The sequence below is a fragment of the Oncorhynchus clarkii genome, chromosome 7, assembly GCF_045791955.1.
Source record: "Oncorhynchus clarkii lewisi isolate Uvic-CL-2024 chromosome 7, UVic_Ocla_1.0, whole genome shotgun sequence".
NCBI lineage: Eukaryota > Metazoa > Chordata > Actinopteri > Salmoniformes > Salmonidae > Oncorhynchus > Oncorhynchus clarkii.
The window spans coordinates 29,102,577-29,130,254 of record NC_092153.1 but is presented as its reverse complement, the minus strand read 5'-3'; the positions used below and the strand labels follow the sequence as shown (position 1 = coordinate 29,130,254).

Sequence of the window (27,678 nt, the reverse complement as noted above, 5' to 3'; positions counted from 1 at the left end):
TAAGTTCGAACAAATATTTTTTTTAAATGCGTAGTTTCATTCCATGTGTAGGTGCCATTATACTTTTTTTTTTTACCTCTTCCATCAGTTCGTATTGGTCATATTGATTAGACACTGGCCTCCTAAGCCATGGATTGTGAGGTTTAGTCTTTGCTGAAGTGGCTGAAAGCAGAGTTGTGCAGCGGATGCATGCTGGGCCCATGACTAGTTCGTACTGGTTGTGAATGGTAGACAGTGCCCCAGTGGCCTAATGGATAAGGCACTGGCCTCCTAAGCCAGGAATTGTGGGTTCAAGTCCCATCTGGGGTGGTTGGAAACATTGTGGCCCAGCAGAAGCGTGCTGTGTCCATAACCCAAAGGTCGATGGATCGAAAACATTTTTGGCTAACGAGCTTTTTATAGCATTTAAGTGCGAACAAATATTTTTTTTAAATGCGTAGTTTCATTCCATGTGTAAGTGCCAATATACATTTTTTTTTTACCTCTTCCATCAGTTCGTATTGGTCATATTGATTACAAATATCCCCAGTGGCCTAAGACACTGGCCTCCTAAGCCATGGATTGTGAGGTTTAGTCTTTGCTGAAGTGGCTGATGGCAGAGTTGTGCAGCGGATGCGTGCTGGGCCCATAACCCAGAGGTTGATGGATCGAAAACATTTTCTGCTAACCAGCTTTTTATAGCATTTAAGTGCAAACAAATATTTTAAAAAAATGCGTAGTTTCATTCCATGTGTAAGTGCCATTATACATTTTTTTTTACCTCTTCCATCAGTTCGTATTGGTCATATTGATTACAAAGATCCCCAGTGGCCTAAGACACTGGCCTCCTAAGCCATGGATTGTGAGGTTTAGTCTTTGCTGAAGTGGCTGAAAGCAGAGTTGTGCAGCGGATGCGTGCTGGGTTCATAACCCAGAGGTTGATGGATCGAAAACATTTTCTGCTAACCAGCTTTTTATAGCATTTCAGTTCGAACAAATATTTTTTTTAAATGCGTAGTTTCATTCCATGTGTAAGTGCCAATATACATTTTTTTTTTACCTCTTCCATCAGTTCGTATTGGTCATATTGATTACAAATATCCCCAGTGGCCTAAGACACTGGCCTCCTAAGCCATGGATTGTGAGGTTTAGTCTTTGCTGAAGTGGCTGATGGCAGAGTTGTGCAGCGGATGCGTGCTGGGCCCATAACCCAGAGGTTGATGGATCGAAAACATTTTCTGCTAACCAGCTTTTTATAGCATTTAAGTGCAAACAAATATTTTAAAAAAATGCGTAGTTTCATTCCATGTGTAAGTGCCATTATACATTTTTTTTTACCTCTTCCATCAGTTCGTATTGGTCATATTGATTACAAAGATCCCCAGTGGCCTAAGACACTGGCCTCCTAAGCCATGGATTGTGAGGTTTAGTCTTTGCTGAAGTGGCTGAAAGCAGAGTTGTGCAGCGGATGCGTGCTGGGTTCATAACCCAGAGGTTGATGGATCGAAAACATTTTCTGCTAACCAGCTTTTTATAGCATTTCAGTTCGAACAAATATTTTTTTTAAATGCGTAGTTTCATTCCATGTGTAAGTGCCAATATACATTTTTTTTTTACCTCTTCCATCAGTTCGTATTGGTCATATTGATTACAAATATCCCCAGTGGCCTAAGACACTGGCCTCCTAAGCCATGGATTGTGAGGTTTAGTCTTTGCTGAAGTGGCTGATGGCAGAGTTGTGCAGCGGATGCGTGCTGGGCCCATAACCCAGAGGTTGATGGATCGAAAACATTTTCTGCTAACCAGCTTTTTATAGCATTTAAGTGCAAACAAATATTTTAAAAAAATGCGTAGTTTCATTCCATGTGTAAGTGCCATTATACATTTTTTTTTACCTCTTCCATCAGTTCGTATTGGTCATATTGATTACAAAGATCCCCAGTGGCCTAAGACACTGGCCTCCTAAGCCATGGATTGTGAGGTTTAGTCTTTGCTGAAGTGGCTGAAAGCAGAGTTGTGCAGCGGATGCGTGCTGGGTTCATAACCCAGAGGTTGATGGATCGAAAACATTTTCTGCTAACCAGCTTTTTATAGCATTTCAGTTCGAACAAATATTTTTTTTAAATGCGTAGTTTCATTCCATGTGTAGGTGCCATTATACTTTTTTTTTTTACCTCTTCCATCAGTTCGTATTGGTCATATTGATTACAAATATCCCCAGTGGCCTAAGACACTGGCCTCCTAAGCCATGGATTGTGAGGTTTAGTCTTTGCTGAAGTGGCTGATAGCAGAGTTGTGCAGCGGATGCGTGCTGGGCCCATAACCCAGAGGTTGATGGATCGAAAACATTTTCTGCTAACCAGCTTTTTATAGCATTTAAGTGCAAACAAATATTTTTAAAAAATGCGTAGTTTCATTCCATGTGTAAGTGCCATTATACATTTTTTTTTACCTCTTCCATCAGTTCGTATTGGTCATATTGATTACAAAGATCCCCAGTGGCCTAAGACACTGGCCTCCTAAGCCATGGATTATGAGGTTTAGTCTTTGCTGAAGGGGCTGAAAGCCGAGTTGTGCAGCGGATGTGTGCTGGGTTCATAACCCAGAGGTTGATGGATCGAAAACATTTTCTGCTAACCAGCTTTTTATAGCATTTAAGTTCGAACAAATATTTTTTTTAAATGCGTATTTTCATTCCATGTGTAGGTGCCATTATACTTTTTTTTTTTACCTCTTCCATCAGTTCGTATTGGTCATATTGATTAGACACTGGCCTCCTAAGCCATGGATTGTGAGGTTTTAGTCTTTGCTGAAGTGGCTGAAAGCAGAGTTGTGCAGCGGATGCGTGCTGGGTTCATAACCCAGAGGTTGATGGATCGAAAACATTTTCTGCTAACCAGCTTTTTATAGCATTTAAGTGCAAACAAATATTTGTAAAAAATGCGTAGTTTCATTCCATGTGTAAGTGCCATTATAATTTTTTTTTTACCTCTTCCATCAGTTCGTATTGGTCATATTGATTACAAATATCCCCAGTGGCCTAAGACACTGGCCTCCTAAGCCATGGATTATGAGGTTTAGTCTTTGCTGAAGTGGCTGAAAGCAGAGTTGTGCAGCGGATGCGTGCTGGGTTCATAACCCAGAGGTTGATGGATCGAAAACATTTTCTGCTAACCAGCTTTTTATAGCATTTAAGTGCAAACAAATATTTTTAAAAAATGCGTAGTTTCATTCCATGTGTAAGTGCCATTATACATATTTTTTTGCCTCTTCCATCAGTTCGTATTGGTCATATTGATTACAAAGATCCCCAGTGGCCTAAGACACTGGCCTCCTAAGCCATGGATTGTGAGGTTTAGTCTTTGCTGAAGTGGCTGAAAGCAGAGTTGTGCAGCGGATGTGTGCTGGGTTCATAACCCAGAGGTCGATGGATCGAAAACATTTTTGGCTAACCAGCTTTTTATAGCATTTAAGTGCGAACAAATATTTTTTTTAAATGCGTAGTTTCATTCCATGTGTAAGTGCCATTATACATTTTTTTTTTACCTCTTCCATCAGTTCGTATTGGTCATATTGATTACAAATATCCCCAGTGGCCTAAGACACTGGCCTCCTAAGCCATGGATTGTGAGGTTTAGTCTTTGCTGAAGTGGCTGATAGCAGAGTTGTGCAGCGGATGCGTGCTGGGCCCATAACCCAGAGGTTGATGGATCGAAAACATTTTCTGCTAACCAGCTTTTTATAGCATTTAAGTGCAAACAAATATTTAAAAAAAATGCGTAGTTTCATTCCATGTGTAAGTGCCATTATACATTTTTTTTGACCTCTTCCATCAGTTCGTATTGGTCATATTGATTACAAAGATCCCCAGTGGCCTAAGACACTGGCCTCCTAAGCCATGGATTGTGAGGTTTAGTCTTTGCTGAAGTGGCTGAAAGCAGAGTTGTGCAGCGGATGCGTGCTGGGTTCATAACCCAGAGGTTGATGGATCGAAAACATTTTCTGCTAACCAGCTTTTTATAGCATTTAAGTTCGAACAAATATTTTTTTTAAATGCGTAGTTTCATTCCATGTGTAAGTGCCATTATACTTTTTTTTTTTTACCTCTTCCATCAGTTCGTATTGGTCATATTGATTAGACACTGGCCTCCTAAGCCATGGATTGTGAGGTTTAGTCTTTGCTGAAGTGGCTGAAAGCAGAGTTGTGCAGCGGATGCATGCTGGGCCCATAACCAGTTCGTATTGGTTGTGAAAGGTAGACAGTGCCCCAGTGGCCTAATGGATAAGGCACTGGCCTCCTAAGCCATGGATTGTGAGGTTTAGTCTTTGCTGAAGTGGCTGATAGCAGAGTTGTGCAGCGGATGCGTGCTGGGCCCATAACCCAGAGGTTGATGGATCGAAAACATTTTCTGCTAACCAGCTTTTTATAGCATTTAAGTGCAAACAAATATTTTTAAAAAATGCGTAGTTTCATTCCATGTGTAAGTGCCATTATACATTTTTTTTTACCTCTTCCATCAGTTCGTATTGGTCATATTGATCACAAAGATCCCCAGTGGCCTAAGACACTGGTCTCCTAAGCCATGGATTGTGAGGTTTAGTCTTTGCTGAAGTGGCTGAAAGCAGAGTTGTGCAGCGGATGCGTGCTGGGCCCATAACCCAGAGGTTGATGGATCGAAAACATTTTCTGCTAACCAGCTTTTTATAGCATTTAAGTGCAAACAAATATTTTTTAAAAATGCGTAGTTTCATTCCATGTGTAAGTGCCATTATACATTTTTTTTTACCTCTTCCATCAGTTCGTATTGGTCATATTGATTAGACACTGGCCTCCTAAGCCATGGATTGTGAGGTTTAGTCTTTGCTGAAGTGGCTGAAAGCAGAGTTGTGCAGCGGATGCATGCTGGGCTCATAACCAGTTCGTACTAATTGTGAAAGGTAGACAGTGCTCCAGTGGCCTAATGGATAAGGCACTGGCCTCCTGAGCCAGGAATTGTGGGTATAAGTCCCATCTGGGGTGGTTGGAAACATTGTGGCCTAGCAGAAGCGTGCTGTGTCCATAACCCAAAGTTCGATGGATCGAAAACATTTTCGGCTAACCAGCTTTTTATAGCATTTAAGTGCAAACAAATATTTTTTTTAAATGCGTAGTTTCATTCCATGTGTAAGTGCCATTATACATTTTTTTTTTTACCTCTTCCATCAGTACGTATTGGTCATATTGATTACAAATATCCCCAGTGGCCTAAGACACTGGCCTCCTAAGCCATGGATTGTGAGGTTTAGTCTTTGCTGAAGTGGCTGAAAGCAGAGTTGTGCAGCGGATGCGTGCTGGGCCCATAACCCAGAGGTTGATGGATCGAAAACATTTTCTGCTAACCAGCTTTTTATAGCATTTAAGTGCAAACAAATATTTTTTAAAAATGCGTAGGTTCATTCCATGTGTAAGTGCCATTATACATTTTTTTTTACCTCTTCCATCAGTTCGTATTGGTCATATTGATTACAAAGATCCCCAGTGGCCTAAGACACTGGTCTCCTAAGCCATGGATTGTGAGGTTTAGTCTTTGCTGAAGTGGCTGAAAGCAGAGTTGTGCAGCGGATGCGTGCTGGGCCCATAACCCAGAGGTTGATGGATCGAAAACATTTTCTGCTAACCAGCTTTTTATAGCATTTAAGTGCAAACAAATATTTTTTTAAAATGCGTAGTTTCATTCCATGTGTAAGTGCCATTATACATTTTTTTTTTACCTCTTCCATCAGTTCGTATTGGTCATATTGATTACAAATATCCCCAGTGGCCTAAGACACTGGCCTCCTAAGCCATGGATTGTGAGGTTTAGTCTTTGCTGAAGTGGCTGATAGCAGAGTTGTGCAGCGGATGCGTGCTGGGCCCATAACCCAGAGGTTGATGGATCGAAAACATTTTCTGCTAACCAGCTTTTTATAGCATTTAGGTGCAAAGAAATATTTTTAAAAATGCGTAGTTTCATTCCATGTGTAAGTGCCATTATACATTTTTTTTTACCTCTTCCATCAGTTCGTATTGGTCATATTGATTACAAAGATCCCCAGTGGCCTAAGACACTGGTCTCCTAAGCCATGGATTGTGAGGTTTAGTCTTTGCTGAAGTGGCTGAAAGCAGAGTTGTGCAGCGGATGCGTGCTGGGCCCATAACCCAGAGGTTGATGGATCGAAAACATTTTCTGCTAACCAGCTTTTTATAGCATTTAAGTGCAAACAAATATTTTTTTAAAATGCGTAGTTTCATTCCATGTGTAAGTGCCATTATACTTTTTTTTTTACCTCTTCCATCAGTTCGTATTGGTCATATTGATTAGACACTGGCCTCCTAAGCCATGGATTGTGAGGTTTAGTCTTTGCTGAAGTGGCTGAAAGCAGAGTTGTGCAGCGGATGCATGCTGGGCCCATAACCAGTTCGTACTGGTTGTGAAAGGTAGACAGTGCCCCAGTGGCCTAATGGATAAGGCACTGGCCTCCTAAGCCAGGAATTGTGGGTTCAAGTCCCATCTGGGGTGGTTGCAAACATTGTGGCCTAGCAGAAGCGTGCTGTGTCCATAACCCAAAGGTCGATGGATCGAAAACATTTTCGGCTAACCAGCTTTTTATAGCATTTAAGTGAGAACAAATATTTTTTTTAAATGCGTAGTTTCATTCCATGTGTAAGTGCCATTATACATTTTTTTTTTACCTCTTCCATCAGTTCGTATTGGTCATATTGATTACAAATATCCCCAGTGGCCTAAGACACTGGCCTCCTAAGCCATGGATTGTGAGGTTTAGTCTTTGCTGAAGTGGCTGATAGCAGAGTTGTGCAGCGGATGCGTGCTGGGCCCATAACCCAGAGGTTGATGGATCGAAAACATTTTCTGCTAACCAGCTTTTTATAGCATTTAAGTGCAAACAAATATTTTTTAAAAATGCGTAGTTTCATTCCATGTGTAAGTGCCATTATACATTTTTTTTTACCTCTTCCATCAGTTCGTATTGGTCATATTGATTACAAAGATCCCCAGTGGCCTAAGACACTGGCCTCCTAAGCCATGGATTGTGAGGTTTAGTCTTTGCTGAAGTGGCTGAAAGCAGAGTTGTGCAGCGGATGCGTGCTGGGCCCATAACCCAGAGGTTGATGGATCTAAAACATTTTCTGCTAACCAGCTTTTTATAGCATTTAAGTGCAAACAAATATTTTTTTAAAATGCGTAGTTTCATTCCATGTGTTAAGTGCCATTATACATTTTTTTTTACCTCTTCCATCAGTTCGTATTGGTCATATTGATTAGACACTGGCCTCCTAAGCCATGGATTGTGAGGTTTAGTCTTTGCTGAAGTGGCTGAAAGCAGAGTTGTGCAGCGGATGCATGCTGGGCCCATAACCAGTTCGTACTGGTTGTGAAAGGTAGACAGTGCCCCAGTGGCCTAATGGATAAGGCACTGGCCTCCTAAGCCAGGAATTGTGGATTCAAGTCCCATCTGGGGTGGTTGGAAACATTGTGGCCTAGCAGAAGCGTGCTGTGTCCATAACCCAAAGGTCGATGTATCGAAAACATTTTCGGCTAACCAGCTTTTTATAGCATTTAAGTGAGAACAAATATTTTTTTTAAATGCGTAGTTTCATTCCATGTGTAAGTGCCATTATACATTTTTTTTTTTACCTCTTCCATCAGTTCGTATTGGTCATATTGATTACAAATATCCCCAGTGGCCTAAGACACTGGCCTCCTAAGCCATGGATTGTGAGGTTTAGTCTTTGCTGAAGTGGCTGAAAGCAGAGTTGTGCAGCGGATGCGTGCTGGGCCCATAACCCAGAGGTTGATGGATCGAAAACATTTTCTGCTAACCAGCTTTTTATAACATTTAAGTGCAAACAAATATTTTTAAAAAATGCGTAGTTTCATTCCATGTGTAAGTGCCATTATACATTTTTTTTTACCTCTTCCATCAGTTCGTATTGGTCATATTGATTACAAAGATCCCCAGTGGCCTAAGACACTGGCCTCCTAAGCCATGGATTGTGAGGTTTAGTCTTTGCTGAAGTGGCTGAAAGCAGAGTTGTGCAGCGGATGCGTGCTGGGCCCATAACCCAGAGGTTGATGGATCGAAAACATTTTCTGCTAACCAGCTTTTTATAGCATTTAAGTGCAAACAAATATTTTTTTAAAATGCGTAGTTTCATTCCATGTGTAAGTGGCATTATACATTTTTTTTTTACCTCTTCCATCAGTTCGTATTGGTCATATTGATTACAAATATCCCCAGTGGCCTAAGACACTGGCCTCCTAAGCCATGGATTGTGAGGTTTAGTCTTTGCTGAAGTGGCTGATAGCAGAGTTGTGCAGCGGATGCGTGCTGGGCCCATAACCCAGAGGTTGATGGATCGAAAACATTTTCTGCTAACCAGCTTTTTATAGCATTTAGGTGCAAACAAATATTTTTAAAAAATGCGTAGTTTCATTCCATGTGTAAGTGCCATTATACATTTTTTTTTACCTCTTCCATCAGTTCGTATTGGTCATATTGATTACAAAGATCCCCAGTGGCCTAAGACACTGGTCTCCTAAGCCATGGATTGTGAGGTTTAGTCTTTGCTGATGTGGCTGAAAGCAGAGTTGTGCAGCGGATGCGTGCTGGGCCCATAACCCAGAGGTTGATGGATCGAAAACATTTTCTGCTAACCAGCTTTTTATAGCATTTAAGTGCAAACAAATATTTTTTAAAAATGCGTAGTTTCATTCCATGTGTAAGTGCCATTATACATTTTTTTTTACCTCTTCCATCAGTTCGTATTGGTCATATTGATTAGACACTGGCCTCCTAAGCCATGGATTGTGAGGTTTAGTCTTTGCTGAAGTGGCTGAAAGCAGAGTTGTGCAGCGGATGCATGCTGGGCCCATAACCAGTTCGTACTGGTTGTGAAAGGTAGACAGTGCCCCAGTGGCCTAATGGATAAGGCACTGGCCTCCTAAGCCAGGAATTGTGGGTTCAAGTCCCATCTGGGGTGCTTGGAAACATTGTGGCCTAGCAGAAGCGTGCTGTGTCCATAACCCAAAGGTCGATGGATCGAAAACATTTTCGGCTAACCAGCTTTTTATAGCATTTAAGTGAGAACAAATATTTTTTTTAAATGCGTAGTTTCATTCCATGTGTAAGTGCCATTATACATTTTTTTTTTACCTCTTCCATCAGTTCGTATTGGTCATATTGATTACAAATATCCCCAGTGGCCTAAGACACTGGCCTCCTAAGCCATGGATTGTGAGGTTTAGTCTTTGCTGAAGTGGCTGATAGCAGAGTTGTGCAGCGGATGCGTGCTGGGCCCATAACCCAGAGGTTGATGGATCGAAAACATTTTCTGCTAACCAGCTTTTTATAGCATTTAAGTGCAAACAAATATTTTTTAAAAATGCGTAGTTTCATTCCATGTGTAAGTGCCATTATACATTTTTTTTTACCTCTTCCATCAGTTCGTATTGGTCATATTGATTACAAAGATCCCCAGTGGCCTAAGACACTGGTCTCCTAAGCCATGGATTGTGAGGTTTAGTCTTTGCTGAAGTGGCTGAAAGCAGAGTTGTGCAGCGGATGCGTGCTGGGCCCATAACCCAGAGGTTGATGGATCGAAAACATTTTCTGCTAACCAGCTTTTTATAGCATTTAAGTGGAAACAAATATTTTTTTAAAATGCGTAGTTTCATTCCATGTGTAAGTGCCATTATACATTTTTTTTTTACCTCTTCCATCAGTTCGTATTGGTCATATTGATTACAAATATCCCCAGTGGCCTAAGACACTGGCCTCCTAAGCCATGGATTGTGAGGTTTAGTCTTTGCTGAAGTGGCTGATAGCAGAGTTGTGCAGCGGATGCGTGCTGGGCCCATAACCCAGAGGTTGATGGATCGAAAACATTTTCTGCTAACCAGCTTTTTATAGCATTTAAGTGCAAACAAATATTTTTTAAAAATGCGTAGTTTCATTCCATGTGTAAGTGCCATTATACATTTTTTTTTACCTCTTCCATCAGTTCGTATTGGTCATATTGATTACAAAGATCCCCAGTGGCCTAAGACACTGGTCTCCTAAGCCATGGATTGTGAGGTTTAGTCTTTGCTGAAGTGGCTGAAAGCAGAGTTGTGCAGCGGATGCGTGCTGGGCCCATAACCCAGAGGTTGATGGATCGAAAACATTTTCTGCTAACCAGCTTTTTATAGCATTTAAGTGCAAACAAATATTTTTTAAAAATGCGTAGTTTCATTCCATGTGTAAGTGCCATTATACATTTTTTTTTACCTCTTCCATCAGTTCGTATTGGTCATATTGATTAGACACTGGCCTCCTAAGCCATGGATTGTGAGGTTTAGTCTTTGCTGAAGTGGCTGAAAGCAGAGTTGTGCAGCGGATGCATGCTGGGCCCATAACCAGTTCGTACTGGTTGTGAAAGGTAGACAGTGCCCCAGTGGCCTAATGGATAAGGCACTGGCCTCCTAAGCCAGGAATTGTGGGTTCAAGTCACATCTGGGGTGGTTGGAAACATTGTGGCCTAGCAGAAGCGTGCTGTGTCCATAACCCAAAGGTCGATGTATCGAAAACATTTTCGGCTAACCAGCTTTTTATAGCATTTAAGTGAGAACAAATATTTTTTTAAAATGCGTAGTTTCATTCCATGTGTAAGTGCCATTATACATTTTTTTTTTACCTCTTCCATCAGTTCGTATTGGTCATATTGATTACAAATATCCCCAGTGGCCTAAGACACTGGCCTCCTAAGCCATGGATTGTGAGGTTTAGTCTTTGCTGAAGTGGCTGAAAGCAGAGTTGTGCAGCGGATGCGTGCTGGGCCCATAACCCAGAGGTTGATGGATCGAAAACATTTTCTGCTAACCAGCTTTTTATAACATTTAAGTGCAAACAAATATTTTAAAAAAATGCGTAGTTTCATTCCATGTGTAAGTGCCATTATACATTTTTTTTTACCTCTTCCATCAGTTCGTATTGGTCATATTGATTACAAAGATCCCCAGTGGCCTAAGACACTGGCCTCCTAAGCCATGGATTGTGAGGTTTAGTCTTTGCTGAAGTGGCTGAAAGCAGAGTTGTGCAGCGGATGCGTGCTGGGCCCATAACCCAGAGGTTGATGGATCGAAAACATTTTCTGCTAACCAGCTTTTTATAGCATTTAAGTGCAAACAAATATTTTTTTAAAATGCGTAGTTTCATTCCATGTGTAAGTGGCATTATACATTTTTTTTTTACCTCTTCCATCAGTTCGTATTGGTCATATTGATTACAAATATCCCCAGTGGCCTAAGACACTGGCCTCCTAAGCCATGGATTGTGAGGTTTAGTCTTTGCTGAAGTGGCTGATAGCAGAGTTGTGCAGCGGATGCGTGCTGGGCCCATAACCCAAAGGTTGATGGATCGAAAACATTTTCTGCTAACCAGCTTTTTATAGCATTTAGGTGCAAACAAATATTTTTAAAAAATGCGTAGTTTCATTCCATGTGTAAGTGCCATTATACATTTTTTTTTACCTCTTCCATCAGTTCGTATTGGTCATATTGATTACAAAGATCCCCAGTGGCCTAAGACACTGGTCTCCTAAGCCATGGATTGTGAGGTTTAGTCTTTGCTGAAGTGGCTGAAAGCAGAGTTGTGCAGCGGATGCGTGCTGGGCCCATAACCCAGAGGTTGATGGATCGAAAACATTTTCTGCTAACCAGCTTTTTATAGCATTTAAGTGCAAACAAATATTTTTTAAAAATGCGTAGTTTCATTCCATGTGTAAGTGCCATTATACATTTTTTTTTACCTCTTCCATCAGTTCGTATTGGTCATATTGATTAGACACTGGCCTCCTAAGCCATGGATTGTGAGGTTTAGTCTTTGCTGAAGTGGCTGAAAGCAGAGTTGTGCAGCGGATGCATGCTGGGCCCATAACCAGTTCGTACTGGTTGTGAAAGGTAGACAGTGCCCCAGTGGCCTAATGGATAAGGCACTGGCCTCCTAAGCCAGGAATTGTGGGTTCAAGTCCCATCTGGGGTGGTTGGAAACATTGTGGCCTAGCAGAAGCGTGCTGTGTCCATAACCCAAAGGTCGATGGATTGAAAACATTTTCGGCTAACCAGCTTTTTATAGCATTTAAGTGAGAACAAATATTTTTTTAAAATGCGTAGTTTCATTCCATGTGTAAGTGCCATTATACATTTTTTTTTTACCTCTTCCATCAGTTCGTATTGGTCATATTGATTACAAATATCCCCAGTGGCCTAAGACACTGGCCTCCTAAGCCATGGATTGTGAGGTTTAGTCTTTGCTGAAGTGGCTGATAGCAGAGTTGTGCAGCGGATGCGTGCTGGGCCCATAACCCAGAGGTTGATGGATCGAAAACATTTTCTGCTAACCAGCTTTTTATAGCATTTAGGTGCAAACAAATATTTTAAAAAAATGCGTAGTTTCATTCCATGTGTAAGTGCCATTATACATTTTTTTTTACCTCTTCCATCAGTTCGTATTGGTCATATTGATTACAAAGATCCCCAGTGGCCTAAGACACTGGCCTCCTAAGCCATGGATTGTGAGGTTTAGTCTTTGCTGAAGTGGCTGAAAGCAGAGTTGTGCAGCGGATGCGTGCTGGGCCCATAACCCAGAGGTTGATGGATCAAAAACATTTTCTGCTAACCAGCTTTTTATAGCATTTAAGTGCAAACAAATATTTTTTAAAAATGCGTAGTTTCATTCCATGTGTAAGTGCCATTATACATTTTTTTTTACCTCTTCCATCAGTTCGTATTGGTCATATTGATTAGACACTGGCCTCCTAAGCCATGGATTGTGAGGTTTAGTCTTTGCTGAAGTGGCTGAAAGCAGAGTTGTGCAGCGGATGCATGCTGGGCCCATAACCAGTTCGTACTGGTTGTGAAAGGTAGACAGTGCCCCAGTGGCCTAATGGCCTGGCCTCCTAAGCCAGGAATTGTGGGTTCAAGTCCCATCTGGGGTGGTTGGAAACATTGTGGCCTAGCAGAAGCGTGTTGTGTCCATAACCCAAAGGTCGATGGATTGAAAACATTTTCGGCTAACCAGCTTTTTATAGCATTTAAGTGCGAACAAATATTTTTTTAAAATGCGTAGTTTCATTCCATGTGTAAGTGCCATTATACATTTTTTTTTTACCTCTTCCATCAGTTCGTATTGGTCATATTGATTACAAATATCCCCAGTGGCCTAAGACACTGGCCTCCTAAGCCATGGATTGTGAGGTTTAGTCTTTGCTGAAGTGGCTGATAGCAGAGTTGTGCAGCGGATGCGTGCTGGGCCCATAACCCAGAGGTTGATGGATCGAAAACATTTTCTGCTAACCAGCTTTTTATAGCATTTAAGTGCAAACAAATATTTTTTTAAAATGCGTAGTTTCATTCCATGTGTAAGTGCCATTATACATTTTTTTTTACCTCTTCCATCAGTTCGTATTGGTCATATTGATTACAAAGATCCCCAGTGGCCTAAGACACTGGTCTCCTAAGCCATGGATTGTGAGGTTTAGTCTTTGCTGAAGTGGCTGAAAGCAGAGTTGTGCAGCGGATGCATGCTGGGCCCATAACCAGTTCGTACTGGTTGTGAAAGGTAGACAGTGCCCCAATGGCCTAATGGATAAGGCACTGGCCTCCTAAGCCAGGAATTGTGGGTTCAAGTCCCATCTGGGGTGGTTGGAAACATTGTGGCCTAGCAGAAGCGTGCTGTGTCCATAACCCAAAGGTCAATGGATCGAAAACATTTTCGGCTAACCAGCTTTTTATAGCATTTAAGTGAGAACAAATATTTTTTTAAAATGCGTAGTTTCATTCCATGTGTAAGTGCCATTATACATTTTTTTTTACCTCTTCCATCAGTTCGTATTGGTCATATTGATTACAAAGATCCCCAGTGGCCTAAGACACTGGCCTCCTAAGCCATGGATTGTGAGGTTTAGTCTTTGCTGAAGTGGCTGAAAGCAGAGTTGTGCAGCGGATGCGTGCTGGGCCCATAACCCAGAGGTTGATGGATCGAAAACATTTTCTGCTAACCAGCTTTTTATAGCATTTAAGTGCAAACAAATATTTTTTTTAAATGCGTAGTTTCATTCCATGTGTAAGTGCCATTATACATTTTTTTTTTACCTCTTCCATCAGTTCGTATTGGTCATATTGATTACAAATATCCCCAGTGGCCTAAGACACTGGCCTCCTAAGCCATGGATTGTGAGGTTTAGTCTTTGCTGAAGTGGCTGATAGCAGAGTTGTGCAGCGGATGCGTGCTGGGCCCATAACCCAGAGGTTGATGGATCGAAAACATTTTCTGCTAACCAGCTTTTTATAGCATTTAGGTGCAAACAAATATTTTTAAAAAATGCGTAGTTTCATTCCATGTGTAAGTGCCATTATACATTTTTTTTTACCTCTTCCATCAGTTCGTATTGGTCATATTGATTACAAAGATCCCCAGTGGCCTAAGACACTGGTCTCCTAAGCCATGGATTGTGAGGTTTAGCCTTTCTGAAGTGGCTGAAAGCAGAGTTGTGCAGCGGATGCGTGCTGGGCCCATAACCCAGAGGTTGATGGATCGAAAACATTTTCTGCTAACCAGCTTTTTATAGCATTTAAGTGCAAACAAATATTTTTTTAAAATGCGTAGTTTCATTCCATGTGTAAGTGCCATTATACATTTTTTTTTACCTCTTCCATCAGTTCGTATTGGTCATATTGATTAGACACTGGCCTCCTAAGCCATGGATTGTGAGGTTTAGTCTTTGCTGAAGTGGCTGAAAGCAGAGTTGTGCAGCGGATGCATGCTGGGCCCATAACCAGTTCGTACTGGTTGTGAAAGGTAGACAGTGCCCCAGTGGCCTAATGGATAAGGAACTGGCCTCCTAAGCCAGGAATTGTGGGTTCAAGCCCCATCTGGGGTGGTTGGAAACATTGTGGCCTAGCAGAAGCGTGCTGTGTCCATAACCCAAAGGTCGATGGATAGAAAACATTTTCGGCTAACCAGCTTTTTATAGCATTTAAGTGCGAACAAATATTTTTTTAAAATGCGTAGTTTCATTCCATGTGTAAGTGCCATTATACATTTTTTTTTTACCTCTTCCATCAGTTCGTATTGGTCATATTGATTACAAATATCCCCAGTGGCCTAAGACACTGGCCTCCTAAGCCATGGATTGTGAGGTTTAGTCTTTGCTGAAGTGGCTGATAGCAGAGTTGTGCAGCGGATGCGTGCTGGGCCCATAACCCAGAGGTTGATGGATCGAAAACATTTTCGGCTAACCAGCTTTTTATAGCATTTAAGTGAGAACAAATATTTTTTTAAAATGCGTAGTTTCATTCCATGTGTAAGTGCCATTATACATTTTTTTTTACCTCTTCCATCAGTTCGTATTGGTCATATTGATTACAAAGATCCCCAGTGGCCTAAGACACTGGCCTCCTAAGCCATGGATTGTGAGGTTTAGTCTTTGCTGAAGTGGCTGAAAGCAGAGTTGTGCAGCGGATGCGTGCTGGGCCCATAACCCAGAGGTTGATGGATCGAAAACATTTTCTGCTAACCAGCTTTTTATAGCATTTAAGTGCAAACAAATATTTTTTTTAAATGCGTAGTTTCATTCCATGTGTAAGTGCCATTATACATTTTTTTTTTACCTCTTCCATCAGTTCGTATTGGTCATATTGATTACAAATATCCCCAGTGGCCTAAGACACTGGCCTCCTAAGCCATGGATTGTGAGGTTTAGTCTTTGCTGAAGTGGCTGATAGCAGAGTTGTGCAGCGGATGCGTGCTGGGCCCATAACCCAGAGGTTGATGGATCGAAAACATTTTCTGCTAACCAGCTTTTTATAGCATTTAGGTGCAAACAAATATTTTTAAAAAATGCGTAGTTTCATTCCATGTGTAAGTGCCATTATACATTTTTTTTTACCTCTTCCATCAGTTCGTATTGGTCATATTGATTACAAAGATCCCCAGTGGCCTAAGACACTGGTCTCCTAAGCCATGGATTGTGAGGTTTAGCCTTTCTGAAGTGGCTGAAAGCAGAGTTGTGCAGCGGATGCGTGCTGGGCCCATAACCCAGAGGTTGATGGATCGAAAACATTTTCTGCTAACCAGCTTTTTATAGCATTTAAGTGCAAACAATTATTTTTTAAAAATGCGTAGTTTCATTCCATGTGTAAGTGCCATTATACATTTTTTTTTACCTCTTCCATCAGTTCGTATTGGTCATATTGATTAGACACTGGCCTCCTAAGCCATGGATTGTGAGGTTTAGTCTTTGCTGAAGTGGCTGAAAGCAGAGTTGTGCAGCGGATGCATGCTGGGCCCATAACCAGTTCGTACTGGTTGTGAAAGGTAGACAGTGCCCCAGTGGCCTAATGGATAAGGAACTGGCCTCCTAAGCCAGGAATTGTGGGTTCAAGTCCCATCTGGGGTGGTTGGAAACATTGTGGCCTAGCAGAAGCGTGCTGTGTCCATAACCCAAAGGTCGATGGATAGAAAACATTTTCGGCTAACCAGCTTTTTATAGCATTTAAGTGCGAACAAATATTTTTTAAAAATGCGTAGTTTCATTCCATGTGTAAGTGCCATTATACATTTTTTTTTTACCTCTTCCATCAGTTCGTATTGGTCATATTGATTACAAATATCCCCAGTGGCCTAAGACACTGGCCTCCTAAGCCATGGATTGTGAGGTTTAGTCTTTGCTGAAGTGGCTGATAGCAGAGTTGTGCAGCGGATGCGTGCTGGGTCCATAACCCAGAGGTTGATGGATCGAAAACATTTTCTGCTAACCAGCTTTTTATAGCATTTAAGTGCAAACAAATATTTTTTTTAAATGCGTAGTTTCATTCCATGTGTAAGTGCCATTATACATTTTTTTTTTACCTCTTCCATCAGTTCGTATTGGTCATATTGATTACAAATATCCCCAGTGGCCTAAGACACTGGCCTCCTAAGCCATGGATTGTGAGGTTTAGTCTTTGCTGAAGTGGCTGATAGCAGAGTTGTGCAGCGGATGCGTGCTGGGCCCATAACCCAGAGGTTGATGGATCGAAAACATTTTCGGCTAACCAGCTTTTTATAGCATTTAAGTGAGAACAAATATTTTTTTAAAATGCGTAGTTTCATTCCATGTGTAAGTGCCATTATACATTTTTTTTTACCTCTTCCATCAGTTCGTATTGGTCATATTGATTACAAAGATCCCCAGTGGCCTAAGACACTGGCCTCCTAAGCCATGGATTGTGAGGTTTAGTCTTTGCTGAAGTGGCTGAAAGCAGAGTTGTGCAGCGGATGCGTGCTGGGCCCATAACCCAGAGGTTGATGGATCGAAAACATTTTCTGCTAACCAGCTTTTTATAGCATTTAAGTGCAAACAAATATTTTTTTTAAATGCGTAGTTTCATTCCATGTGTAAGTGCCATTATACATTTTTTTTTTACCTCTTCCATCAGTTCGTATTGGTCATATTGATTACAAATATCCCCAGTGGCCTAAGACACTGGCCTCCTAAGCCATGGATTGTGAGGTTTAGTCTTTGCTGAAGTGGCTGATAGCAGAGTTGTGCAGCGGATGCGTGCTGGGCCCATAACCCAGAGGTTGATGGATCGAAAACATTTTCTGCTAACCAGCTTTTTATAGCATTTAGGTGCAAACAAATATTTTTAAAAAATGCGTAGTTTCATTCCATGTGTAAGTGCCATTATACATTTTTTTTTACCTCTTCCATCAGTTCGTATTGGTCATATTGATTACAAAGATCCCCAGTGGCCTAAGACACTGGTCTCCTAAGCCATGGATTGTGAGGTTTAGCCTTTCTGAAGTGGCTGAAAGCAGAGTTGTGCAGCGGATGCGTGCTGGGCCCATAACCCAGAGGTTGATGGATCGAAAACATTTTCTGCTAACCAGCTTTTTATAGCATTTAAGTGCAAACAAATATTTTTTAAAAATGCGTAGTTTCATTCCATGTGTAAGTGCCATTATACATTTTTTTTTACCTCTTCCATCAGTTCGTATTGGTCATATTGATTAGACACTGGCCTCCTAAGCCATGGATTGTGAGGTTTAGTCTTTGCTGAAGTGGCTGAAAGCAGAGTTGTGCAGCGGATGCATGCTGGGCCCATAACCAGTTCGTACTGGTTATGGAAGGTAGACAGTGCCCCAGTGGCCTAATGGATAAGGAACTGGCCTCCTAAGCCAGGAATTGTGGGTTCAAGTCCCATCTGGGGTGGTTGGAAACATTGTGGCCTAGCAGAAGCGTGCTGTGTCCATAACCCAAAGGTCGATGGATAGAAAACATTTTCGGCTAACCAGCTTTTTATAGCATTTAAGTGCGAACAAATATTTTTTAAAAATGCGTAGTTTCATTCCATGTGTAAGTGCCATTATACATTTTTTTTTTACCTCTTCCATCAGTTCGTATTGGTCATATTGATTACAAATATCCCCAGTGGCCTAAGACACTGGCCTCCTAAGCCATGGATTGTGAGGTTTAGTCTTTGCTGAAGTGGCTGATAGCAGAGTTGTGCAGCGGATGCGTGCTGGGTCCATAACCCAGAGGTTGATGGATCGAAAACATTTTCTGCTAACCAGCTTTTTATAGCATTTAAGTGCAAACAAATATTTTTTTTAAATGCGTAGTTTCATTCCATGTGTAAGTGCCATTATACATTTTTTTTTTACCTCTTCCATCAGTTCGTATTGGTCATATTGATTACAAATATCCCCAGTGGCCTAAGACACTGGCCTCCTAAGCCATGGATTGTGAGGTTTAGTCTTTGCTGAAGTGGCTGATAGCAGAGTTGTGCAGCGGATGCGTGCTGGGCCCATAACCCAGAGGTTGATGGATCGAAAACATTTTCTGCTAACCAGCTTTTTATAGCATTTAGGTGCAAACAAATATTTTTAAAAAATGCGTAGTTTCATTCCATGTGTAAGTGCCATTATACATTTTTTTTTACCTCTTCCATCAGTTCGTATTGGTCATATTGATTACAAAGATCCCCAGTGGCCTAAGACACTGGTCTCCTAAGCCATGGATTGTGAGGTTTAGCCTTTCTGAAGTGGCTGAAAGCAGAGTTGTGCAGCGGATGCGTGCTGGGCCCATAACCCAGAGGTTGATGGATCGAAAACATTTTCTGCTAACCAGCTTTTTATAGCATTTAAGTGCAAACAAATATTTTTTAAAAATGCGTAGTTTCATTCCATGTGTAAGTGCCATTATACATTTTTTTTTACCTCTTCCATCAGTTCGTATTGGTCATATTGATTAGACACTGGCCTCCTAAGCCATGGATTGTGAGGTTTAGTCTTTGCTGAAGTGGCTGAAAGCAGAGTTGTGCAGCGGATGCATGCTGGGCCCATAACCAGTTCGTACTGGTTGTGAAAGGTAGACAGTGCCCCAATGGCCTAATGGATAAGGCACTGGCCTCCTAAGCCAGGAATTGTGGGTTCAAGTCCCATCTGGGGTGGTTGGAAACATTGTGGCCTAGCAGAAGCGTGCTGTGTCCATAACCCAAAGGTTGATGGATCGAAAACATTTTCGGCTAACCAGCTTTTTATAGCATTTAAGTGCAAACAAATATTTTTTTTAAATGCGTAGTTTCATTCCATGTGTAAGTGCCATTATACATTTTTTTTTTACCTCTTCCATCAGTTCGTATTGGTCATATTGATTACAAATATCCCCAGTGGCCTAAGACACTGGCCTCCTAAGCCATGGATTGTGAGGTTTAGTCTTTGCTGAAGTGGCTGATAGCAGAGTTGTGCAGCGGATGCGTGCTGGGCCCATAACCCAGAGGTTGATGGATCGAAAACATTTTCTGCTAACCAGCTTTTTATAGCATTTAGGTGCAAACAAATATTTTTAAAAAATGCGTAGTTTCATTCCATGTGTAAGTGCCATTATACATTTTTTTTTACCTCTTCCATCAGTTCGTATTGGTCATATTGATTACAAAGATCCCCAGTGGCCTAAGACACTGGTCTCCTAAGCCATGGATTGTGAGGTTTAGCCTTTCTGAAGTGGCTGAAAGCAGAGTTGTGCAGCGGATGCGTGCTGGGCCCATAACCCAGAGGTTGATGGATCGAAAACATTTTCTGCTAACCAGCTTTTTATAGCATTTAAGTGCAAACAAATATTTTTTAAAAATGCGTAGTTTCATTCCATGTGTAAGTGCCATTATACATTTTTTTTTACCTCTTCCATCAGTTCGTATTGGTCATATTGATTAGACACTGGCCTCCTAAGCCATGGATTGTGAGGTTTAGTCTTTGCTGAAGTGGCTGAAAGCAGAGTTGTGCAGCGGATGCATGCTGGGCCCATAACCAGTTCGTACTGGTTGTGAAAGGTAGACAGTGCCCCAGTGGCCTAATGGATAAGGAACTGGCCTCCTAAGCCAGGAATTGTGGGTTCAAGTCCCATCTGGGGTGGTTGGAAACATTGTGGCCTAGCAGAAGCGTGCTGTGTCCATAACCCAAAGGTCGATGGATAGAAAACATTTTCGGCTAACCAGCTTTTTATAGCATTTAAGTGCGAACAAATATTTTTTAAAAATGCGTAGTTTCATTCCATGTGTAAGTGCCATTATACATTTTTTTTTTACCTCTTCCATCAGTTCGTATTGGTCATATTGATTACAAATATCCCCAGTGGCCTAAGACACTGGCCTCCTAAGCCATGGATTGTGAGGTTTAGTCTTTGCTGAAGTGGCTGATAGCAGAGTTGTGCAGCGGATGCGTGCTGGGTCCATAACCCAGAGGTTGATGGATCGAAAACATTTTCTGCTAACCAGCTTTTTATAGCATTTAAGTGCAAACAAATATTTTTTTTAAATGCGTAGTTTCATTCCATGTGTAAGTGCCATTATACATTTTTTTTTTACCTCTTCCATCAGTTCGTATTGGTCATATTGATTACAAATATCCCCAGTGGCCTAAGACACTGGCCTCCTAAGCCATGGATTGTGAGGTTTAGTCTTTGCTGAAGTGGCTGATAGCAGAGTTGTGCAGCGGATGCGTGCTGGGCCCATAACCCAGAGGTTGATGGATCGAAAACATTTTCTGCTAACCAGCTTTTTATAGCATTTAGGTGCAAACAAATATTTTTAAAAAATGCGTAGTTTCATTCCATGTGTAAGTGCCATTATACATTTTTTTTTACCTCTTCCATCAGTTCGTATTGGTCATATTGATTACAAAGATCCCCAGTGGCCTAAGACACTGGTCTCCTAAGCCATGGATTGTGAGGTTTAGCCTTTCTGAAGTGGCTGAAAGCAGAGTTGTGCAGCGGATGCGTGCTGGGCCCATAACCCAGAGGTTGATGGATCGAAAACATTTTCTGCTAACCAGCTTTTTATAGCATTTAAGTGCAAACAAATATTTTTTAAAAATGCGTAGTTTCATTCCATGTGTAAGTGCCATTATACATTTTTTTTTACCTCTTCCATCAGTTCGTATTGGTCATATTGATTAGACACTGGCCTCCTAAGCCATGGATTGTGAGGTTTAGTCTTTGCTGAAGTGGCTGAAAGCAGAGTTGTGCAGCGGATGCATGCTGGGCCCATAACCAGTTCGTACTGGTTGTGAAAGGTAGACAGTGCCCCAGTGGCCTAATGGATAAGGAACTGGCCTCCTAAGCCAGGAACTGTGGGTTCAAGTCCCATCTGGGGTGGTTGGAAACATTGTGGCCTAGCAGAAGCGTGCTGTGTCCATAACCCAAAGGTCGATGGATAGAAAACATTTTCGGCTAACCAGCTTTTTATAGCATTTAAGTGCGAACAAATATTTTTTAAAAATGCGTAGTTTCATTCCATGTGTAAGTGCCATTATACATTTTTTTTTTACCTCTTCCATCAGTTCGTATTGGTCATATTGATTACAAATATCCCCAGTGGCCTAAGACACTGGCCTCCTAAGCCATGGATTGTGAGGTTTAGTCTTTGCTGAAGTGGCTGATAGCAGAGTTGTGCAGCGGATGCGTGCTGGGTCCATAACCCAGAGGTTGATGGATCGAAAACATTTTCTGCTAACCAGCTTTTTATAGCATTTAAGTGCAAACAAATATTTTTAAAAAATGCGTAGTTTCATTCCATGTGTAAGTGCCATTATACATTTTTTTTTACCTCTTCCATCAGTTCGTATTGGTCATATTGATTACAAAGATCCCCAGTGGCCTAAGACACTGGTCTCCTAAGCCATGGATTGTGAGGTTTAGTCTTTGCTGAAGTGGCTGAAAGCAGAGTTGTGCAGCGGATGCATGCTGGGCCCATAACCAGTTCGTACTGGTTGTGAAAGGTAGACAGTGCCCCAGTGGCCTAATGGATAAGGCACTGGCCTCCTAAGCCAGGAATTGTGGGTTCAAGTCCCATCTGGGGTGGTTGGAAACATTGTGGCCTAGCAGAAGCGTGCTGTGTCCATAACCCAAAGGTCGATGGATCGAAAACATTTTCGGCTAACCAGCTTTTTATAGCATTTAAGTGAGAACAAATATTTTTTTTAAATGCGTAGTTTCATTCCATGTGTAAGTGCCATTATACAGTTTTTTTTACCTCTTCCATCAGTTCGTATTGGTCATATTGATTACAAAGATCCCCAGTGGCCTAAGACACTGGCCTCCTAAGCCATGGATTGTGAGGTTTAGTCTTTGCTGAAGTGGCTGAAAGCAGAGTTGTGCAGCGGATGCGTGCTGGGCCCATAACCCAGAGGTTGATGGATCGAAAACATTTTCTGCTAACCAGCTTTTTATAGCATTTAAGTGCAAACAAATATTTTTTTAAAATGCGTAGTTTCATTCCATGTGTAAGTGCCATTATACATTTTTTTTTACCTCTTCCATCAGTTCGTATTGGTCATATTGATTACAAAGATCCCCAGTGGCCTAAGACACTGGCCTCCTAAGCCATGGATTGTGAGGTTTAGTCTTTGCTGAAGTGGCTGAAAGCAGAGTTGTGCAGCGGATGCGTGCTGGGCCCATAACCCAGAGGTTGATGGATCGAAAACATTTTCTGCTAACCAGCTTTTTATAGCATTTAAGTGCAAACAAATATTTTTAAAAAATGCGTAGTTTCATTCCATGTGTAAGTGCCATTATACATTTTTTTTTACCTCTTCCATCAGTTCGTATTGGTCATATTGATTACAAAGATCCCCAGTGGCCTAAGACACTGGTCTCCTAAGCCATGGATTGTGAGGTTTAGTCTTTGCTGAAGTGGCTGAAAGCAGAGTTGTGCAGCGGATGCGTGCTGGGCCCATAACCCAGAGGATGATGGATCGAAAACATTTTCTGCTAACCAGCTTTTTATAGCATTTAAGTGCAAACAAATATTTTTTAAAAATGCGTAGTTTCATTCCATGTGTAAGTGCCATCATACATTTTTTTTTACCTCTTCCATCAGTTCGTATTGGTCATATTGATTAGACACTGGCCTCCTAAGCCATGGATTGTGAGGTTTAGTCTTTGCTGAAGTGGCTGAAAGCAGAGTTGTGCAGCGGATGCATGCTGGGCCCATAACCAGTTCGTACTGGTTGTGAAAGGTAGACAGTGCCCCAGTGGCCTAATGGATAAGGAACTGGCCTCCTAAGCCAGGAATTGTGGGTTCAAGTCCCATCTGGGGTGGTTGGAAACATTGTGGCCTAGCAGAAGCGTGCTGTGTCCATAACCCAAAGGTCGATGGATCGAAAACATTTTCTGCTAACCAGCTTTTTATAGCATTTAAGTGCAAACAAATATTTTTTTAAAATGCGTAGTTTCATTCCATGTGTAAGTGCCATTATAAAATTGTTTTTACCTCTTCCATCAGTTCGTATTGGTCATATTGATTACAAAGATCCCCAGTGGCCTAAGACACTGGCCTCCTAAGCCATGGATTGTGAGGTTTAGTCTTTGCTGAAGTGGCTGAAAGCAGAGTTGTGCAGCGGATGCGTGCTGGGCCCATAACCCAGAGGTTGATGGATCGAAAACATTTTCTGCTAACCAGCTTTTTATAGCATTTAAGTGCAAACAAATATTTTTTTTAAATGCGTAGTTCCATTCCATGTGTAAGTGCCATTATACATTTTTTTTTTACCTCTTCCATCAGTTCGTATTGGTCATATTGATTACAAATATCCCCAGTGGCCTAAGACACTGGCCTCCTAAGCCATGGATTGTGAGGTTTAGTCTTTGCTGAAGTGGCTGATAGCAGAGTTGTGCAGCGGATGCGTGCTGGGCCCATAACCCAGAGGTTGATGGATCGAAAACATTTTCTGCTAACCAGCTTTTTATAACATTTAAGTGCAAACAAATATTTTTTTAAAATGCGTAGTTTCATTCCATGTGTAAGTGCCATTATACATTTTTTTTTACCTCTTCCATCAGTTCGTATTGGTCATATTGATTACAAAGATCCCCAGTGGCCTAAGACACTGGTCTCCTAAGCCATGGATTGTGAGGTTTAGTCTTTGCTGATGTGGCTGAAAGCAGAGTTGTGCAGCGGATGCGTGCTGGGCCCATAACCCAGAGGTTGATGGATCGAAAACATTTTCTGCTAACCAGCTTTTTATAGCATTTAAGTGCAAACAAATATTTTTTTAAAATGCGTAGTTTCATTCCATGTGTAAGTGCCATTATAAAATTGTTTTTACCTCTTCCATCAGTTCGTATTGGTCATATTGATTACAAAGATCCCCAGTGGCCTAAGACACTGGCCTCCTAAGCCATGGATTGTGAGGTTTAGTCTTTGCTGAAGTGGCTGAAAGCAGAGTTGTGCAGCGGATGCGTGCTGGGCCCATAACCCAGAGGTTGATGGATCGAAAACATTTTCTGCTAACCAGCTTTTTATAGCATTTAAGTGCAAACAAATATTTTTTTTAAATGCGTAGTTTCATTCCATGTGTAAGTGCCATTATACATTTTTTTTTTACCTCTTCCATCAGTTCGTATTGGTCATATTGATTACAAATATCCCCAGTGGCCTAAGACACTGGCCTCCTAAGCCATGGATTGTGAGGTTTAGTCTTTGCTGAAGTGGCTGATAGCAGAGTTGTGCAGCGGATGCGTGCTGGGCCCATAACCCAGAGGTTGATGGATCGAAAACATTTTCTGCTAACCAGCTTTTTATAGCATTTAAGTGCAAACAAATATTTTTAAAAAATGCGTAGTTTCATTCCATGTGTAAGTGCCATTATACATTTTTTTTTACCTCTTCCATCAGTTCGTATTGGTCATATTGATTACAAAGATCCCCAGTGGCCTAAGACACTGGTCTCCTAAGCCATGGATTGTGAGGTTTAGTCTTTGCTGATGTGGCTGAAAGCAGAGTTGTGCAGCGGATGCGTGCTGGGCCCATAACCCAGAGGTTGATGGATCGAAAACATTTTCTGCTAACCAGCTTTTTATAGCATTTAAGTGCAAACAAATATTTTTTTTAAATGCGTAGTTTCATTCCATGTGTAAGTGCCATTATAAATAAAAAATTTTACCTCTTCCATCAGTTCGTATTGGTCATATTGATTACAAAGATCCCCAGTGGCCTAAGACACTGGCCTCCTAAGCCATGGATTGTGAGGTTTAGTCTTTGCTGAAGTGGCTGAAAGCAGAGTTGTGCAGCGGATGCGTGCTGGGCCCATAACCCAGAGGTTGATGGATCGAAAACATTTTCTGCTAACCAGCTTTTTATAGCATTTAAGTGCAAACAAATATTTTTAAAAAATGCGTAGTTTCATTCCATGTGTAAGTGCCATTATACATTTTTTTTTACCTCTTCCATCAGTTCGTATTGGTCATATTGATTACAAATATCCCCAGTGGCCTAAGACACTGGTCTCCTAAGCCATGGATTGTGAGGTTTAGTCTTTGCTGAAGTGGCTGAAAGCAGAGTTGTGCAGGGGATGCGTGCTGGGCCCATAACCCAGAGGTTGATGGATCGAAAACATTTTCTGCTAACCAGCTTTTTATAGCATTTAAGTTCGAACAAATATTTTTTTTAAATAGGTAGTTTCATTCCATGTGTAGGTGCCCTTATACTTTTTTTTTTTACCTCTTCCATCAGTTCGTATTGGTCATATTGATTACAAAGATCCCCAGTGGCCTAAGACACTGGCCTCCTAAGCCATGGATTGTGAGGTTTAGTCTTTGCTGAAGTGGCTGAAAGCAGAGTTGTGCAGCGGATGCGTGCTGGGCCCATAACCCAGAGGTTGATGGATCGAAAACATTTTCTGCTAACCAGCTTTTTATAACATTTAAGTGCAAACAAATATTTTTTTAAAATGCGTAGTTTCATTCCATGTGTAAGTGCCATTAGACATTTTTTTTTACCTCTTCCATCAGTTCGTATTGGTCATATTGATTACATAGATCCCCAGTGGCCTAAGACACTGGCCTCCTAAGCCAAGGATTGTGAGGTTTAGTCTTTGCTGAAGTGGCTGAAAGCAGAGTTGTGCAGCGGATGCGTGCTGGGCCCATAACCCAGAGGTTGATGGATCGAAAACATTTTCTGCTAACCAGCTTTTTATAGCATTTAAGTGCAAACAAATATTTTTTTAAAATGCGTAGTTTCATTCCATGTGTAAGTGCCATTATACATTTTTTTTTACCTCTTCCATCAGTTCGTATTGGTCATATTGATTACAAAGATCCCCAGTGGCCTAAGACACTGGCCTCCTAAGCCATGGATTGTGAGGTTTAGTCTTTGCTGAAGTGGCTGAAAGCAGAGTTGTGCAGCGGATGCGTGCTGGGCCCATAACCCAGAGGTTGATGGATCGAAAACATTTTCTGCTAACCAGCTTTTTATAGCATTTAAGTTCGAACAAATATTTTTTTTTAAATGCGTAGTTTCATTCCATGTGTAGGTGCCATTATACTTTTTTTTTTTTACCTCTTCCATCAGTTCGTATTGGTCATATTGATTACAAAGATCCCCAGTGGCCTAAGACACTGGCCTCCTAAGCCATGGATTGTGAGGTTTAGTCTTTGCTGAAGTGGCTGAAAGCAGAGTTGTGCAGCGGATGCGTGCTGGGCCCATAACCCAGAGGTTGATGGATCGAAAACATTTTCTGCTAACCAGCTTTTTATAGCATTTAAGTGCAAACAAATATTTTTAAAAAATGCGTAGTTTCATTCCATGTGTAAGTGCCATTATACATTTTTTTTTACCTCTTCCATCAGTTCGTATTGGTCATATTGATTACAAATATCCCCAGTGGCCTAAGACACTGGTCTCCTAAGCCATGGATTGTGAGGTTTAGTCTTTGCTGAAGTGGCTGAAAGCAGAGTTGTGCAGGGGATGCGTGCTGGGCCCATAACCCAGAGGTTGATGGATCGAAAACATTTTCTGCTAACCAGCTTTTTATAGCATTTAAGTTCGAACAAATATTTTTTTTAAATAGGTAGTTTCATTCCATGTGTAGGTGCCATTATACTTTTTTTTTTTACCTCTTCCATCAGTTCGTATTGGTCATATTGATTACAAAGATCCCCAGTGGCCTAAGACACTGGCCTCCTAAGCCATGGATTGTGAGGTTTAGTCTTTGCTGAAGTGGCTGAAAGCAGAGTTGTGCAGCGGATGCGTGCTGGGCCCATAACCCAGAGGTTGATGGATCGAAAACATTTTCTGCTCACCAGCTTTTTATAACATTTAAGTGCAAACAAATATTTTTTTAAAATGCGTAGTTTCATTC

At 41.3% G+C, this 27,678-nt stretch overlaps 5 non-coding genes across 5 annotated transcripts; all 5 read left to right on the top strand.

Moving 5' to 3' along the window:
- The first annotated feature begins 236 nt into the window (after nucleotides 1–236).
- trnar-ccu (transfer RNA arginine (anticodon CCU)) lies at nucleotides 237–309 on the top strand. The gene has a single exon. It is a non-coding gene; the product is annotated as a tRNA-Arg (tRNA).
- Nucleotides 310–6,445: 6,136 nt separating this feature from the next.
- On the top strand, nucleotides 6,446–6,518 carry trnar-ccu (transfer RNA arginine (anticodon CCU)). The gene has a single exon. It is a non-coding gene; the product is annotated as a tRNA-Arg (tRNA).
- A 2,410-nt stretch (nucleotides 6,519–8,928) lies between these two features.
- Nucleotides 8,929–9,001, top strand: trnar-ccu (transfer RNA arginine (anticodon CCU)). The gene has a single exon. It is a non-coding gene; the product is annotated as a tRNA-Arg (tRNA).
- Nucleotides 9,002–11,966: 2,965 nt separating this feature from the next.
- On the top strand, nucleotides 11,967–12,039 carry trnar-ccu (transfer RNA arginine (anticodon CCU)). The gene has a single exon. It is a non-coding gene; the product is annotated as a tRNA-Arg (tRNA).
- A 10,287-nt stretch (nucleotides 12,040–22,326) lies between these two features.
- trnar-ccu (transfer RNA arginine (anticodon CCU)) lies at nucleotides 22,327–22,399 on the top strand. The gene has a single exon. It is a non-coding gene; the product is annotated as a tRNA-Arg (tRNA).
- The last annotated feature ends 5,279 nt before the right edge of the window (nucleotides 22,400–27,678 follow it).